This window comes from Eleginops maclovinus, chromosome 3 (assembly GCF_036324505.1).
Source record: "Eleginops maclovinus isolate JMC-PN-2008 ecotype Puerto Natales chromosome 3, JC_Emac_rtc_rv5, whole genome shotgun sequence".
NCBI lineage: Eukaryota > Metazoa > Chordata > Actinopteri > Perciformes > Eleginopidae > Eleginops > Eleginops maclovinus.
The window spans coordinates 14,398,100-14,415,462 of NC_086351.1; the positions used below are offsets into that span (position 1 = coordinate 14,398,100).

Below are 17,363 nucleotides of genomic sequence, written 5' to 3' on the forward strand. Positions count from 1 at the left end.
CAATATGAGCCTTACAGTTGTGTCCCATGAAAAAAGTCAAATTAATACATAGGGTAAAGTGGTCCTCACTTGTTTGCTAGAAAGATGTAAGTTTAAAAACAACAAAACGTGTTATACAAAATGAATTACTGGGGTACAATAATTAGTAATAAGGTAAATAATATGTTTTATCTAATGTGTTGCACGGTGCAGATAATCAGATAAAGCAGATAGCACTGTCTGTTCTGTACATCAGCCCATAGATCCAGGTCATGAGGTACCAGGGTTCAAGAAGGGTGATGGATGTTTTGTACCCCATCATGCTAGACACATGAATTCACTACCAGCACTTTATGATGGACAGATAGTCTTACTGTTTGGCCTTTAACCCATGCTGTGTTTCCTTGTTATCCTCATTAAACATTAATACCATTTCTCTCTCACATCTATCTTGACCCTTTACTGAGTATTTGTTCTTGCTGTTGGCTTCCTGTCCTAGAGGTCCAAAGTTAAATGGAAAGACTTGTGTATAAATAAATATTGCTCTGACCAGACTTTTGCCCCTTTTACTCTACTGTAAACCGAAGCAGTGTCTGACGTGTCCCTTGTTTTGTCACAGAGACAGAGATTTGTGTGCCAGATCTTTCAGCCACTGCTGTGATATTTCCTTCTCGCCTGGCTGGCAGACGAGGCCTGTTGGTTTTGGACGCTACAGTCTCTCAGACCAGTTGGCACTGTCTGGAACTGTTCAGGACACACAACCTCCTGTCGACTTTCAACCCGCCCACAACACCACCCCTCGTTCAGCCTATCCATGGCATTCCTGAATTGTGTCACGGTTTAGTTGTGAGAATGAATTCTCATTTCTTTTGCATTTAGTGGACGAAACAATGGCTTTCCTGACACTGTAAGAAGGCCCAGCCCACAAATGTAAATATATGGTTGTTTTGCTGGAAAAAGATAATGATGTGCAAAACAAATTACAAAAACTAGAGCGACGAACATAAAACCAAACAGAAAGTGTCAAGTGCCATTACAAACAAGTTTCAGTCTTTTCGATTGAACACTGACTCTCACTTTTCCTGCACCACAAATATTTTTAATATTTATTCTATTTTCACACAAAAGGCTGATTAAAATCTAAATAATTTAAATATAAGAAATGAGTGGTCACGGGGCCAATACCTCCCCTCTCTTTGACTAACGTGAAAAAAGTAAACTAAGACACCACAATAATTAAAAGACATCGCGCAAAATAAGCCAGAACCAAACAATCAGTCACTCTCTAAAAGAAGCCTGTCCACAAACTGTTTTTTTCATCTTGTTTCAGTTTTTCTTGGCTAGTCCAAAAATAATCTCACTCTTTACTTTTTAAGGAACTGCCTTCACTCGTGTAAACTTACCTTTTATTCTTTATTTCTCAAGGATTTAGATATTTATAATATCAGACTGAGTTTCATGAGAATAAATAACTCTTTGCACTATATTCTTCCATTAATCCCATCTGAAATTTAACAGCCACTGGACAGCCAACACCATCCGAGAACAAATTAGCTAAGTGTCATAAATCACACTTTTATTCCCCTGTTATCGTCAGGTCTACTATAATGAACTTGTTTTTTTTCTTTTTTCTCTTAGGTTAGATGTAAGGCCCTCTCCATCTTTGATCATTGACTGCAGTGTCATAAATCCCACCTTCATTTCCTCTGTTATCATCAGATGCAATTTGTCGCTGTAATAAGAGATCAGTGGCTGTAATGTGCTGACTATGACCCACTTAGTGTAGCTCTGCAGCTGTGCTTGGTTAGTCCTGGAATTTTTAATTGCAGATTGACTTAAACAATGGTTATCACTTTCTGTGTTATCCCTGACCTTAATCTGTGCTTCACTTTCCAACATCAGTCTGGAAATGTCAACGTCAAGTTGCTTTTTGCATCTTCTCATGAATAAGGCCAGTGAGAGACATAGATGATCAGACTGTTTCAGTGTTTTTTTTTAACAATTAATGAAGCTTGAATAGTACAGCTGTTCCTAATGCTGATTTGGATAAGCATTGTTATATGAGAGGATCCCTGACACCCTCTTTGACAGAATGACTGTAAATGCCTGTCTGAGGAGTAATTGGGTTTTAAGAGTGGGACCTAGACCCATTAAATTGTGTGCTGCATGCAGGGGGGCTAATTGAATTTAAGCCCTGCTGGCATACGGCATTTGCACTGGAAACATTTCCCAAACATTAAACCCCAATTAGGCTTTCCAGGATAGGAAACATGTTGCTCTGTGAAAAGAAATGAAGATGCTGATGCCTGTCAGACTCTTTGCATAGTTTCTCTCTGTCACGAATAAAGGTATAAAGGTATTCGGATTCTGATTCTCTGGGCAGTCAAATGTATGCATTCATTTATCAGCTTGTTTGTAATTAATTGATGCATTTCCACTGGACCTTTAGGGTTTTTCTCATTTTGTGTGATTGATTGTATACTCTGGCTGCAGTGCAATAAAGTCACTAAGCTGGAAGTCTAAAAGTCGGAAAATCAGAGTGTGTTCATGTGTGTGTGTGTGTGTGGCTCTCCTGTGCGCATGCTCTCCGCCAGCTCAGAGGAGCAGCTAATGCAGTTATATAACAGTCAGTGCAGCCGGCGTCTGCTGTGAGCCAAATGCCAGGCCAGTCTGGTTACATAAACTGTCAGAGTCATATTGTAGCAGTACGGAGCGCTCACACCACAGCGTGTCCCTGCACTCCTTCCTCTGTCTGTCTCTCACTGTCTTTTTCACCTCTCCTCTTGTCTTTTTCTAAAGCTCTCCTGCACCTTCCCTACCTTCCGTCTCTCCTCTCTTTTCCCTCCCTCTTGTCTTTGCTGCTTGAGCTGCTCTCCACATCAAGAACAAAGACTTTAGGCTAGATGCAGATTCATATAGCTACACCTCTAAAAATATGAGTTATAAACGCTCACATGCAGCGAGGAAAATATGATATTATGATCATTTTGAAAAGCATCATTTGATTTGAAATGATGCATCAGTAACAACCACTCGCATTCTTTCTGTAACCAACCCTCGTTGGGGTCATCCCAGGTATGAGGAGGCCAGATGGACAAGTTCATCAGAAGAGTTGTGGGCAAACAATTGCAAAACAGTGCCTGTGACCACTTAACAGTTCACACAGTCATCCGGGGGAAGTTATTTGATTGTGGCCTCAGGTCTTGACCTCCATTATAGCTCTGTTGTGTGTAATGCCATGTCAGCATCCATTTAGAAGTGACGTGCAAACATAAAACAACAAATGTACTCAATGGTCCGATTTCCAGATCCTAATGTGGCTTAACCATTAAAGTGACAAAGAAGATGTGTTATGTTTTATTGCTCAGAGTGTTTAAAATCACACAGTGACTGATGCCAACATTTGTCTGACAACAAAGAGCAAAGAAAAGCATCAAGTGAGTCATGAAATATGATCGCAAATGTTTTTTGTAGCATCGTATTGAGCTTACGTCTACCTACATACAGTACAAGTGGAGATCTAAATCAATGCATTCAAATGAATATTTTATCTTTATTAATGCAAGCTTGTCAATGATGATTGCAATAAAGAGCAGTATGGGGGGCTGAAGCCAAATCTGTTGAACATGCATACTTTATAAAGCAGCTTCACTGAGAAACTGATACAGGTTCAAAAGCTTTTAAACATGTATTGTACACGTATAAGCTCGGTTATTGTGCAAAAAGGACTGCACATCTCTGCAATTTTGGGAAGGCTATTCATTCTTAGCAGTTGGGTGTGAGTTATAAATATTCTGTGTGGATGAGATATTGCTGCAATATCAGACAAAAAAAATTGAAGTAAACCAGCTGACATCAAAGCGTGCTACCTCATTCAGTCCCAAATTCTGGTTTAAAGAATGAGGTGGCTAATTAGAATTAAAAGCATTAACCAGGAAATTCTATTTTCCAACCAATGGCTGCCTCCGTTTCCTCAATAATAATCAGGAGGCGGGCTCGGCGCGCCTGTTGATTGGTGGAGGCAGAAAGGGGGGGCGGTATCCATCAGACCTGCGGTGCGGGGTGCTGCGGAGCCGCTGTGTGTGTTTCGCGTAGGGCGAGATGTTGTTTTGTTGTGGCGATCAGCTGAATGTGCCATCGCTGTCCGGTCTGACACAACAGTGGGACTCAGCACGGGCCCCTCCGGCTCTGCCTCCCCACAAACGCGGGCGCGGAGAGCGGCTCTATCCAGCATCGCAATCCAGGAAATGCGGACTCCTTCTGGCCCATTCGCTACAGGATAAATGGCTGCAGCGTCCGAACTGTAGCAGTAAACTGGTAAATATAACACCGTAACACCACTGCATGTTTCTGACTTAGTTTCCGTTGGGTTGCAGCGGTTGTCACCTTGAGGAGTTAAAAGGTGTGAAGTTGAGCGCAGGTTCCCAGCGGTGCTATCTCAGTGAGAGCGGGTCATGAAGTTGAGTTGCCTGGTTATGTGTTATGATGGTGATATGTGATGGAAAAAGGCTATGGTGAGCTGCATACAGAGGATCATCAGTTCAGAGGGATTTTGGAGAAACTACAGTGCGTGCAGCGCTGCACACACACAGCTGACAGCATATGCTTCATCACGTTTGTCCTTTATAACAAACCTGCTGATGAGAGCAACAGTGCGGACTGACACACAAGCTACGCACACATTTAAGATTCCCCAATAATCCTTCCTGTGAACTTCTAATTGGATAAACCTACACTTGGCATGTTTTAGGGGATGACATCATGCTTTTGTACTCTGTTTTGTCTGTTTTTGTGATAGATGGGTGAAGTTGAGCTAAACCGGTTTATTTTGGCGGAGGTTTATTCGCTCCAGTTGTTATTTTTACTGGTTTAAAGTCAGACACGGGGTTTTATCTTTACATGTCAGGGTATAAACTATTTTGTGGTATTAGGACATTTGCATACAGACACACTGAGTGACTGTGTGACTGTTTCCTGACGTGTTGGTTGTGTTAGGTATTTTCCTTACATCTATCATTAACTGTACGTTTCTAAGCATGGCCTGCTGTGAGCATAACTTTAAATTAGTTGAAATTAAATAAGATGTTTGTCACCAGGCAAAGTCATTGAACTTTTTGTGTCTTTGGTGTGGCAGGAAATGAGATAAAGGGTGGCTCTTAAGTGTGTGGTTCTCTACAGAACAGAACAAAACCACAGTGGTTACAGCTGTGTGCCCTACAGCCAGGTGCTGCTGAGAAACACTTCATTTTAAATATCAGTAGAGATTTAATATCATCTCCATGGAATTCTTTTCTCCAATCCAAGTGAATGTAGTTTTGAAAAACACAAAAACAAAACAGCAATACTGCAGTATAGCTCTGGCTGCTTACTGTAACTTACAGCATAGAAATACAGTAAAGTGTCAGAGCGTGGTGGTGAGGGGGGCTGAGTGGAGAAAGGCCAATATGCAATTATTTCTTATTGAATCAGCACAAAGTGGCAGCCTTACAGTACTCCACTCCGGCCTTGATCAAGACCACTTGTGGTGCTGGCTGAAGAAAGGCGCTAGCTCAGCAGGCACCCAAGGAAAGCATTGCTCCATTTCTTTGCACATTTCCAAGATTGTTTGACATCATGAAGCATTTGATCATTGAAAAAAAGAATCTGGGCTTTGGGGATTATTGCCATTTATGGTTTCAACATGAAATGGGATAAAAGCCGTGAATCAGACTTACTTTGATGTTAAATATACCATTGTAACTTGGCTGCAATGTTAGAAGGTGTCTCATAAAAGGATAATTACTTTTCTTTGTGTAAAGCTGGAAGAGAATGTGCTATAATCTCTGTAGCTGTACAACCTGTTTTCATACAAGTTCACAGTTTAGCAGTGCCAGACCATTACAGAAAGCTCAGGTATTCAGTATTGTGGCTGTAGACCAACGCAATGAATTTGTTAAGGTACAATTAAAGAGAAACGTAACTCTCTGTCAGCACGAACACTGATTACTGAAGACCTCACTCGGTCACTCGGTCACTTGGTCAGTAAGGTTGGTGTGCCTTTGTGTGTCTATACTCATCGCTGCCACATGGAAAAGGGCAGTTTTTTTGCCAATTAACACACAGCCACCCAGCACCCTATAAAGTATCCACTACTTTCAATCCTGTGGCATACCTTCTCCACTTCTCTATCTCTAACACACTGATTCAGCCTGACAGGAGGTGACGTGTTGCTATACAGTAAATGCATGAGATGCCATCAGTAGCAGGTCCTGTGGAGTTCCTGCTCAGACCTTCAGACACACCTCTCACAGATAACAAGGAATGATAAACACAGTCTCACTGGCGCGAAGGATCAGAGGATTATCTGTAGTTGTTTTTTTTATGCGTAAGAGTGACAGTTTAGTTCAAACCCTTGATGTGAAATTCGTAGGTGTTACACAGATGGTTTGACTTAGAAAAAGTGTGTGTGAGTTGGCAGGGTGTTCTTCTTCACGCACAACTGTTGGCTCCACAAATTCTGCAAAGTATTCAAAAGCATGTATGAGCATGGTTCAGACTGTGTTTTCTCTGCATGACCATGCAAGAAGGATGCTATCACTCTCCTACAAGAAAAATATACACACACAGAGTGGCACACATCCAGTAAAAGCTGTAAAATCCTGGTGGCTGGTGGACACAACCTTTTTATGTCCCTGCTGATGGTCATTAATTCTGTACTCTGAAGCACCCGAGAAGAATAGAGCCAGTGTAGTGCTGGGAGACCACAGTGAACCAGGAACAAGACTTTGGATACACATACTCACACAAACAAACGCCCATGTTGTCTGCCACAATTTTGAACATTTCCATTGAAAAATGGCAAAAGATGCTGTTCAGACCCTTAAAAATATACAGATTTCCTGCTTTTCTGAATTTGATGTTTTTCATCAGATTAATTGAATATCTTTTTGAGTTTTGGATTGACAAAACAAGACGTTAAGGTTATCACTTTGGATTTTGAGAAACTGTGAGGGACATTTTTCACTATTTTGTGCCTTTTGTTTTTAGCAAACTATTAATTGTTTATTCGAGAAAATGTAAAAACAGATTAATCTGCAATGAAAATTGTTAGTGCCCAATCTAGGTGCAATCAGTAGCATTTGTATTCTGAATAGATGTCTCATTGCCTCACATTAGTCAGTGGTTCTGTGTGTGTGTGTGTGTGTGTGTGTGTGTGTGTGTGTGTGTGTGTGTGTGTGTGTGTGTGTGTGTGTGTGTGTGTGTGTGTGTGTGTGTGTGTGTGTGTGTGTGTGTGTGTGTGTGTGTGTGTGTGTGTGTGTGTGTGTGTGTGTGTGTGTGTGTGTGTGTGTGTGTGTGTGTGTCTGTCGGGGGCCTCGACTCAACCTCTCGCCCTGGCCAGTGTGTTGGCGGCCCCTTCAAATGCAGATAGAATTTCCTTGTGTTTGCCAGAGAGCCACAGTGTGTTTACATGTGTTAGTGTGCCTGCCTGGCATCGCTCCCATGTGTGCCAACCCAGGTTATGTAATGATATATACAATAGTAGGTGACGCTGTACAGGCGCCGCCGGTTTTGACAGGGAGGGTGGACACACAGCAGAGAGGTTACTCATTCTAAAACTCCCCTTCGTAAGAGTTAATCGTTAGCTACTTCGGCACAGTTGCTAGCCGAGAGGAATGTTGAGGGGATATGGTGTTTGTAATGGAAATCCTGCCTCAGAATAGGCCACAAGTTTATAACAATACTCCAACTTTTGACTCGGCCATGTAGGCTATCATTTGTCACTTAGGCCGGATTTCCATTTTTAGGCCGGATTCCATTTTTAGGCCGGATTCCAGATAATGTTATTATCTGGGTTCTTGTTGTATCAATATTGAGGGCATTTTTGTGCAGGTGTTCACTTTCCCCAGTACCTTTGTTGCGCAATGTTGATTTTAAGCTTCTTCGCTGCTTACCACAGGTATGTCTGCAGAGGGCTCAGCCAGGATGTCATTGGTTAGGCTTGTGTAACGGTCGGGAGAGGCTGCTACAGACCGCTGGGAAAAAAAAGTGATAACACGTGCAGTATCTTATCAATTACTGGATATTCAGATTTGATTGAAGGAGGTAGACCTCATCCTCAGGAGGTCGGGCGTGTCTCTCTCTTTCTAGTAAGGCATCTGTGTTGCATTGAAAGATTAGCTATAGACGCACGCCCAGTGTGTTCATTGATCGGTGAAGCAGACAAGATATTATATTTCAAGCCTCTTCCAAATCCCTCGCTTTCTTTCTCTGGGTCCCATGATACACACACACACACACACACACACACACACACACACACACACACACACACACACACACACACACACACACACACACACACACACACACACACACACACACACACACACACAGTACACAGATTGCAGTCTGTAGGTGTCTCACCACAATAATCGGTGTTTATAAACTAACAACTCCAAAGATAACTTCTGTTCTGTTTATTCTTTACTCTCACCCAAAAGGTCTTTACAGTTACATTGTGGCCCCTGCTGTGTATCCGATTGCCATGACGATGACAAATTATGTACATATGTGTGTGGGAGGATAAGGAAGAATAGAGACAGTAAAGTATACTTTACTAGTGAATACATTTTCGTATTTTTTATGTTTGCTCTCTAGAGCATGGTTTCTTTCCTCTCCTTGTTTCTTTTCCTTTAATTTCCTCTTCTGTCTACTCCTTTCCTCTCCTCTCTTCTTGTTAATTGTATTCTCCGGTCCACAATTTTTTTCCCTTATTCCGTTTTAAATGGTGTCTTTCTTCTCCTCTCCATTTCTTTTCATTTTGTCTAATTTTGTTTCTTCGGTTTCTTCTCCTGTCTTTTCATTTCCTTTTCCTCAGTCTCCACTCCTTTCATTTATTTTCCTCTTCTCTCCTTCTTCTCTGGAGTCCTGCGTTTCAGTAGTAGGGCGTCCCTGCAGTAACTGCGAGTGACGATTGGAGGGAATTTCTGCTCTGCGGGAGGGTAAGAGGGCTTTGGGTGGAAAATCCTTCCAAACCTGCCGCGGATACCGAACAAATCAAGGCAGCGATGCTCCAGCACAATCCTCCCCGGCCATGTCTATGAAGCAGAGCAGTTATACTAACCCCTGGACCCCTTCCTTAAGAAGCACTCTTTCTAAGCCCTGTGAAATCTGTGAAACAGCCTTCAGTAAAATCCATGTGTTAAGTCTCTCATGGTGCTGTCAGTCTGCTGTGAAACAGGTCAGCCTTGAGGGGCTCTCTTACCTGGTGAGCCTTCATGCTATGAGATGTGTTGGCTTGTGTGGAGATCTGAGTCATACTCCTTTTTTATATTCTGGACCGGATTCTGCTGTTTGATCCATAATGTAGTAGATACAAATATCTGAAACAAGTTCTACGTTTGCTGTCTGCAGTGGCACACATGCATGTGCATTTGTTATTTACCGCATAATCCCTGAAGGCCGGCTGTTCCCTGACAATGTCAGGTAAGGTCATTTAAAGAACACCTCATTTTAGATGCTGTTAATTATGCAGGAGTGCGGTCGACTGTCTTCACTTGGGAAGGTCGTCTTTGCTTTTAACCTCATCAAAGGGAACACATCTACAGAGTTTGGACTGTGTGCTGCGATGGGGTAGGATATTGTTCAGTTTTGTTGTGGTTTTGCAATGCTTCTGATGCTGTGCGGCCATCCTGTTTAAGGGGTTTAAACTAACTTTAAAAGCCTTCAGGTTTTGCTGTTGTCTTCGATTTGATGTCACTCTGCAAACAAAAGTGTATTTACACAAGACGTGTTTGTGTACACTGAATGTTTCTGCATGTTTATATATATTCTGTGACTGTTTATGTGTCCGATGTATTTGCTGATGCGTCTATATTGCAGCCCCTGAGCGAGGGCGTCTGTTACACCTAATTGAAGGTCAATATTTGCATGAGCATTCCTACATACAACTTTCCTAGCTTGGTCTAGACAGAACACAGGCTACCACTGTACCTCAATAAAATCAGATTGCCTGTCATATTCAAGTACAGCGCTGCCAAACCTCTCCACACTACCGTACAGTTGTACTGTGCCAAAGCGTTGGAAAGGTCTTTCATAGCCTGCAATTATTCTGCAAGAGATGGGAAAAAAATGGTGATTTTGTAAAACCAATCACCAGTAAAGGCCTTAACCTTGCAAAGTGCACTGCTGCTCTTGCTAAATACTACAAGGGAATGAACCTGAAAAACACCGCACATGGCAAGTTAAATTCAGCAAACATGCGGGAATTCTTTACTTGATAATACATTTTGTATAGACAGGGATTTAAAACAGCAATAGTGACTGGAGGAGAGATAAGACAGGAAACAGAATGCAGTAATGAGTCAAAGAAGATTCTTCCTGCAGGTCCACATCTTTTGGCTGTGAGTATCTCGAGTGTAGCCCTGAAACGTTGGATCAATTAGTCAATCGACAGAAAAATGTCATCATTGATGGAATTGTTTTAAATAATCTAGAGAAATACACACTGGTTCCCACTTCCAACTATCTAAATAATTTATTTTAACAACATATTGGCAGTCATGTGACGGGTATGAGGTAATCTTTTTGCATTTTCTTTTTTAAATGGTTGTTTAGAGTTAATCTATTTGCCTCAGTCAAACAAAAGCTACAACTGCAGGTGAATCATCTCAGGCAGGATCAAACACAATGCCCTGAAGTAATCCTGTGTCTTGTCACCCTGTCATTCTGGATTAACAGTTGAAGACAAATGGTCAGCTGATGGTGCTGCTCAGCATAAATCCCTCTGTTCGGGAAGCTATGGATAGAAGGAAGAGAAGATGTTTTTTTGTTGTAGATGTTCTGCCACACAGACTGCTGACACAGACTCGCATATGTGTAATTGAGAAAATAAATACATGATAGGGGGAAAAAAGTATGTCTGCTCCACACAGGGCTACATGTTTATCCACTTAAGCTGAGGGTTTCAACACCTTTCGGGCGAGCAAGGATGGATGGGTTGTGGTAAAGCGGAGGAAAGAGTCAGGAATTACGGCAAATAGTTGAGGCTGCCGCATGAAACTCCTGCACAAAGGGTCCATCCATCAATCCATGCTTTAGCCTGTACCCTCATGTTCTGTGAAGGATCTGCAGCGCATCCCAATGCTATACTAAACTAAAGGGGCATAACAGTGAAGTGAAATTATGTGGATATTATACATTTTGAATTGCAGCAAGTGATTATTTTAATTGTAATTTAATAAGCTGGTTCTTTCTTTTTAATCATTGGTCTATTACATTTCAGAAAAATTCAGTTAAATTCAGGTAAATATGATTTTAATCAGTGAAAAAAGCATTCTATTTAAGAGGCTGAAAACAGCATTTTCTGGCAATTTTGCCTGAAAAGTATATCTTTTAATGATTGAGTATCAAAAAAGATACAACCCACTAATCAATGTGTCGACTAACTGTTGCACGTCTATACATCTTAGCTGAATTAGGATTTACAGCCATAACAAATACCAAAGCTTTGCCTCTGAAATGCATGGTGGCAAATATTTTAGGAAAAGGACAGAGAATGCTGTAGGAAGCTCTCCCTCTGTTGGAGGTGTTACCGTGATTTCTATTATGTAATCCTCCTGTCCTCAACAACCTCCAATAGTTAGCAGTCCCACTGTTTGCACCCAGGTAGTCCCCTACCTCCTCCCTTTATCCCTGCTTTGCACCGTCAGCACAGCGCTAGGGAGCAACCCCAGCTAAGTCACTGCAGACTTTGATTTTTCATCAACACTCTGCAACTCTAATATGCTTAATGGCACTGCGCTTGCCCTCTAAGGACACCCGTCTTGCCCTCATGTCGACTGATTGACAGGTTGCAGCTGGGCCAGAGAAGAGGCGGGGGGCGGAGAGAGAGAATTGTTGTAGGGTGGGCACACAGCACTTCTGGTGCATCTCTAGCCCCAGGGTGATCGCTATATTTCACTCTGACACCCGCATCTGTAGGGAGACCAGGAGCTGCACGGCTGGTAGCAGCTCCCTCAACTTCTCTTTTCCTTTTTCTCCGCCTTCTCTTTCTTGGTTTTATGGTCTGTATGTATTTATCTTAGAAGCTGATCAGGATTCTCTGGAATTATCCAAAGGCTGGTTTCCCACTCACGGTCCCTGAGTAGGGTGTCCATTACGGTGGGAGTGCCTAAATTACACAGAAGAGGGAGATCAGGAAAAACCCAGCGAGAGTTTTGTGGAAAGAAGAGGGTAGGGGGCGGGGGGGAGCGGTGGTTGCTGCAAAGAAGAGAAATCAATTTGGCTCATGCTTACTAAATGAGAAAAAAGACATGTGCAAATAAATGATTTCAAAATTGTCTTAATGATAAGTGGTTTAACAACATTGTAAATCCTGAGTCCAGCTAAATTCCGTTGGAGATATCTTTTGTCAATGTGAAGCATTATATTGTGTATATGTGTGTTGCTGTACGATGGATGGTGTCTCTCGTCCTGTGAGAGCGAGCTGTCCCTGTTGCTAAGCCGGTGATAGTCTTTCTTTTATCGGTCATAGTTCAGTGTTTTGGATGGCGTTCTCTGTGACTTTTGGAGTGGCAGCGAGGATGGGGAGAGGGCAAAATGTTTGTTTTCTCTTGCTCAAGTGAAGCCGCAAAAGTCAGAAGCTTCATTTCCTTTGCAGAGAGTATCAGTGTTTCATCCCATCAATCTGTGTAATGCACTGTTTATTGCTTTTCTGTGTAACTACAGTGTTATCAGATTATCCTCAGTGCAGTTTTTCATGGCTTACATTGGGTTCCATTGTATTCTGCCAAGTCCTCACTACTTTAGTTAGTGTTTCATCAAACAAGCCTGTATAAAGATTTTCTTAAAAAGTTAGAAAGCAAAACTAGGCCTTTTGTCCTTTTTGTCTCAGGGTGATATTTAATGTCCATTTATTTTTATCCTCTTGTAATATTTTGGTTCTTGTAGTGATTTTGGGGCTGACTAAACATTTTTATGTACTGGATTGCTTTACTGGAACTATTGAAATTGATTTATTTGTTGTAGTGCAAATCAGCAAATGTTGGCATTAGGCTAAACTAAGATTGTGATGTTAACAACAGTGTTCAGCTAAAACAACTGCCATGCCTGGTTGAAGCTTCACAGAGCAGCTTGGAGACTCACTAAATATAACATTTATAAACTTTTTCAAAGCCAATATAAAGTCAGACAGGGAAATTATGTCCTTACTGTACACCATTGAACCATCAAACTGAGAAAAGGTTTATGGTGATGTCTGAGGGAAGGCCAGACCTGTCAGTCTTCCTTCGAACAGTCGACGTGAAATGATGTCTCTTCCAACCAAATGCTTTTTGAGTCTTGCCAGACCACAATGAGTGAACTGTGGCCTTACAAGACCACGTCTGCCATGGCCTGCCTGATTTGATTTTGTTGTTTGTTGTGACAGTCGGTGGTTTTGGCAGTGTTAGTGTGTATTTGTGTGTGCCTGACCATAGAATCAAGGGAGTGTTGTCACTAGATCTGAAACAGTCCTGATCTACACTCTTCATAATCACAAACCTCAGCTGGTGAGCTCGCTCTTCAACCTCCTTCGATAACTTTGATTTTGATTTTTGATTTAGATTTCCTTCATTTTGTAGTCCCACTTCTTCACCAATGAAAGTTATCCTACTTGCCAGCCCCCAGATTAGATTTTTGTGGTCTTTAAATTAGATTTCCACTCTCACTGTAGGGCTTGTCTTGCCATTTGTTTAAGTTTTGTGGGTTCGGGCTTATGACTACCTCATCTGCTATTTAAATGTATTATAAACACATTGCTATATTTCCAGAAAGGTATGCTGTTAGTCTGTCGTTTATAGGTTTGGCAGTACCGGAAATACTTGATATCTTCACTGGTGACATGTCTACTATGAGCAACTATTCCATCAATGTAATGATTTTAAACAGGGAAATAATACTGGATATTCCTTTACTCTTTAAAGTAGTCCTTTTAATAATGCTTTATCATATTCAAGACAATACAATGATCAAAACCATTGAACATGAATTTGCGTTTAGCCGTTTGTGTTTTCAAAACTGTTGTGGAGACCTGGAGAATGTTGGTAGTGCCTGTTGAAAACTGACAGAACCGCAGTGACTCACAGCTGCTGACCACAAAAAGACAGCTGACAAGCTTGTCTACCAAGCATGTCGTTCAGGTCGCGTTGTAAGCTCTCTAGGAAATGAATTCACTTACTGACTTGTTGATTATATCACTTACCGTGTAGAATGTAATCTGTGTTTCAGAGAAAAGACTGTTTGGGGCTGCAGGAACTCAAGAAACATGAGTCACTGTTTGTTTTTTATCCTTGTCGACATTTTAGTTAATGGCTTGAAAGAAAATTGGGCTCTGCCCTCAAAATGTTTTTTCTTTGGTAAACATCTGTGAGATTTCAATCACCCTCAGTTACACGATGCATCAGCAAAGTCCGTAATCAGGTACTTTGTAAACACATTTGAGTTGCTCCCAACAAACTGGACAATTGTATAATACCTTATAGTATACATATATGCTTCCAAATTTCTGCCAAAGTCAGCTCTAATTTGGAGCCTATTTGTTGTGGTTTGACAGAGATTCATAAAAAGGTGCACAGCTGAATCCTCTGGAGCATGGTGAATTGGACCGGGCTGACCACAGAGGTAGTGAATTCAAAGCATTCAAACTATTGAAATCCCATCAACACCTGACAACTCTCCGGGTATTCACAAAAGTGTTTTTCTGGCATTATATTAAATGGACAGCAATCAAAATCATCTTCTATTCTCTCTTAATTCATATTCTAAAATACAGATGTGTTACTGTATGATTTCAAACTGAATTTGATTGTATTCTGGCATCCTTTTCCCATAAACTTAGATGTACACAAACAAAATGATGTCATAACATTGGTTTCTACCAAATTCTCAATGAGACCACTCCGTACCCCTGCCCGTGTATAACATCAAGTAGGTGCATTCAACTTGTTTGCCACACATCCGGCCATCCTGCATTTAAACAATTAGATTTTAGAGCTTTGGACTTCAGTTTGATGACTTTGCTTTTCTAATAGAAGGGCAACATACCATTTGAGGTGGCTTATAACAGTGATATAAAGTGGTAGAATGACCAGACTATTTTGTGGAAAAAAGTTTAGCTTAGTGTTGTATTAAATTAATAGGCATGTGCCTTCAGGTTGTTAGATTGATTGATTTACAGCAGGTACAAACAGGCATTACCCAATCAGTACTGATAATTGTAGCCAAAGTGCTTCATCATGTGACTGCTTGACACCCAATTGTCAGTCTGCTGTACCTGAGGTTACCCTGAGGTATCATGACAGCTCTTACAGTAAATACACTCAATGGGAAAACATTTTACAAGGTAACATAATGATCCAATGTATGTATGTCCATACAGGGAAGCCATTGTAGCCTGGCTTAAGGCATGGTCAGGGACAGTCCTTCAACCTGTAGTGGATGACAAATCAGCCGTATGTAACTGGGCGAGGACTAACAGGAAATCAATGCATCCAGCCACCTATCCTACATCAATACAGTGTCTCACATTCCCGCCATAAGCCTCCTCCTCTAACTCTCTTACTATATCTTTATTTTTTGGCTCTATATCTGCAGTGTGCTTCTTTGAAAGCCACAGCATCTCTATTTTAAGGACCCCTTTGTTTTTCTGCTTTGTATTCAAATGATCAGGCTCACACAGGCAGGAGGATGCAGCTCTGAGGATGAGCATGTTGGTGGGGAGAGGCAGGAACAGAGAAGGAGGTGGCGAGCCAGCTTTCAGAGTCGGGTTTCTCCTAACCAGATCGTTATGAGGTGATGAAAGCTGAAGGAATGCACCGCTAATTCCCCTAACGTGGGTCACATGACCCTCGGGGCTTGCTTACCTTACAGAGTAATTTGAACGGTCTCGTTGATAAGGGGGAAAACATTTTCATCTTTAATGTCTGTGTTTCATACACTATACATGATTATTTCTCATTATGAAGCAATGTGCAGAAATATGGGTTTGTTACTGTACCCTGGAAACGTGGCAGTGTGTGGCCCTTGCTAACCACCTGCTAGACTGCACCTCCCAGCAACATGATTACAGCCAGTGACACATTTTTGTCTGCTAATGCAAAGTTGGTCAGTTGGTTTCAAGTAGGAGGGGCATGTAGTAACAGCTCAAGGTGTCCCCTATTAGGTTTTGTACTGAAATGTTGGAACTCATGTTGATATAGCAAATAACTTATTTGACAGACTTCTTTGTAGTCAGAGTTTTGGTAAAGAAATTGGACGCCAGTGTTTGCTTGTCCCTGGCGCTTTGTTACTAAGCAGCGTGCAAGTATTGACACTCGTCTTGACACCTTAATCCTTTTTGACGTTGTGTTTACAGTACAGTAAGGCTCTGTATCTTTAGCACTCTGTTGTTGACAACTGTTACTGTAAAGATAAGATCAGCGCAGTAAAGCTGCATGATGATTTAACAATTTGGGGGGGTCAAAATACAAATATCTTACACTGATAAAACTGTGTGAAAATACTTTATACAATATTTCCATCCATACAGCTTTAGTGGTATCTTGTATTGAGTAAGCTTTTAAAAATGTTTAACAACTTAGAAACATTGCATTCATTAATTGGAGGAACTTTAAGAATACAGTGTCAGCAGAAGGAAGGAAAAGGAATTATCTCTTGGGTGTGTGGAAAGAGATATTAAATAATATTATTAGACTCAGCCAGATATCTCAAAATCTGGACCAATCTGGACCAGACACTCCGGAGATAAGTTACATTAACATTCTGTTGAATTAAGCTTTTGTATTTATGTCAATACGTATTTTAGAGATACATAAAAACCTACTGTATATCAATGCATTAAGCAACCTTCACTGCAGGTTATGGTTGACATGTGTTCTGTAGATTCAGCATTTCACACATATACTGTACACACACACACACACACACACACACACACACACACACACACACACACACACACACACACACACACACACACACACACACACACACACACACAGATTTACCAAGAGACTGTTTTAGCTGCACTTGATTGTCGTGTTTGATTGATGAGCTGTCTCTCTCAACCCGGGAGCTGCAGACCGCGTACACATTTGATAGCCTTTTATAAGATTGTCTCACTTGGCAGATAGAGTCACTCACTACTGTAGGTCGTAGCCATGCACTGAGAAGACGAAATGACCATGTCCAAGAGCTCTCACTCTCCCTGTGTCTCTGCGTCTCTCCCACGCATTTCTGATCACTGTTTTTCTCCTCTATCTTGTTATTCTCTGTCTCGCACTCTCTCTCTCGCTCCCTAACACATGCGCTCACACACACCTCCACTTTCAGAGAAACCAACACATAAAAAGTTGGGCTATGGCACA

The 17,363-nt window shown here is 41.5% G+C and overlaps 1 protein-coding gene across 3 annotated transcripts in view; it reads left to right on the forward strand.

Moving 5' to 3' along the window:
- The first annotated feature begins 4,057 nt into the window (after positions 1 to 4,057).
- LOC134861524 (transcription factor HIVEP3) overlaps positions 4,058 to 17,363 on the forward strand; it is a 35,931-nt gene continuing 22,625 nt past the window's right edge. For 2 of the 3 annotated variants that reach the window (XM_063878792.1, XM_063878793.1), the window contains exon 1: positions 4,059 to 4,296. The gene's annotated coding sequence lies outside the window, so the exon portion shown is untranslated. Of the gene's footprint in view, positions 4,297 to 17,363 lie in introns of all 3 variants that reach the window. The other variant, XM_063878791.1, reaches the window with a different exon arrangement.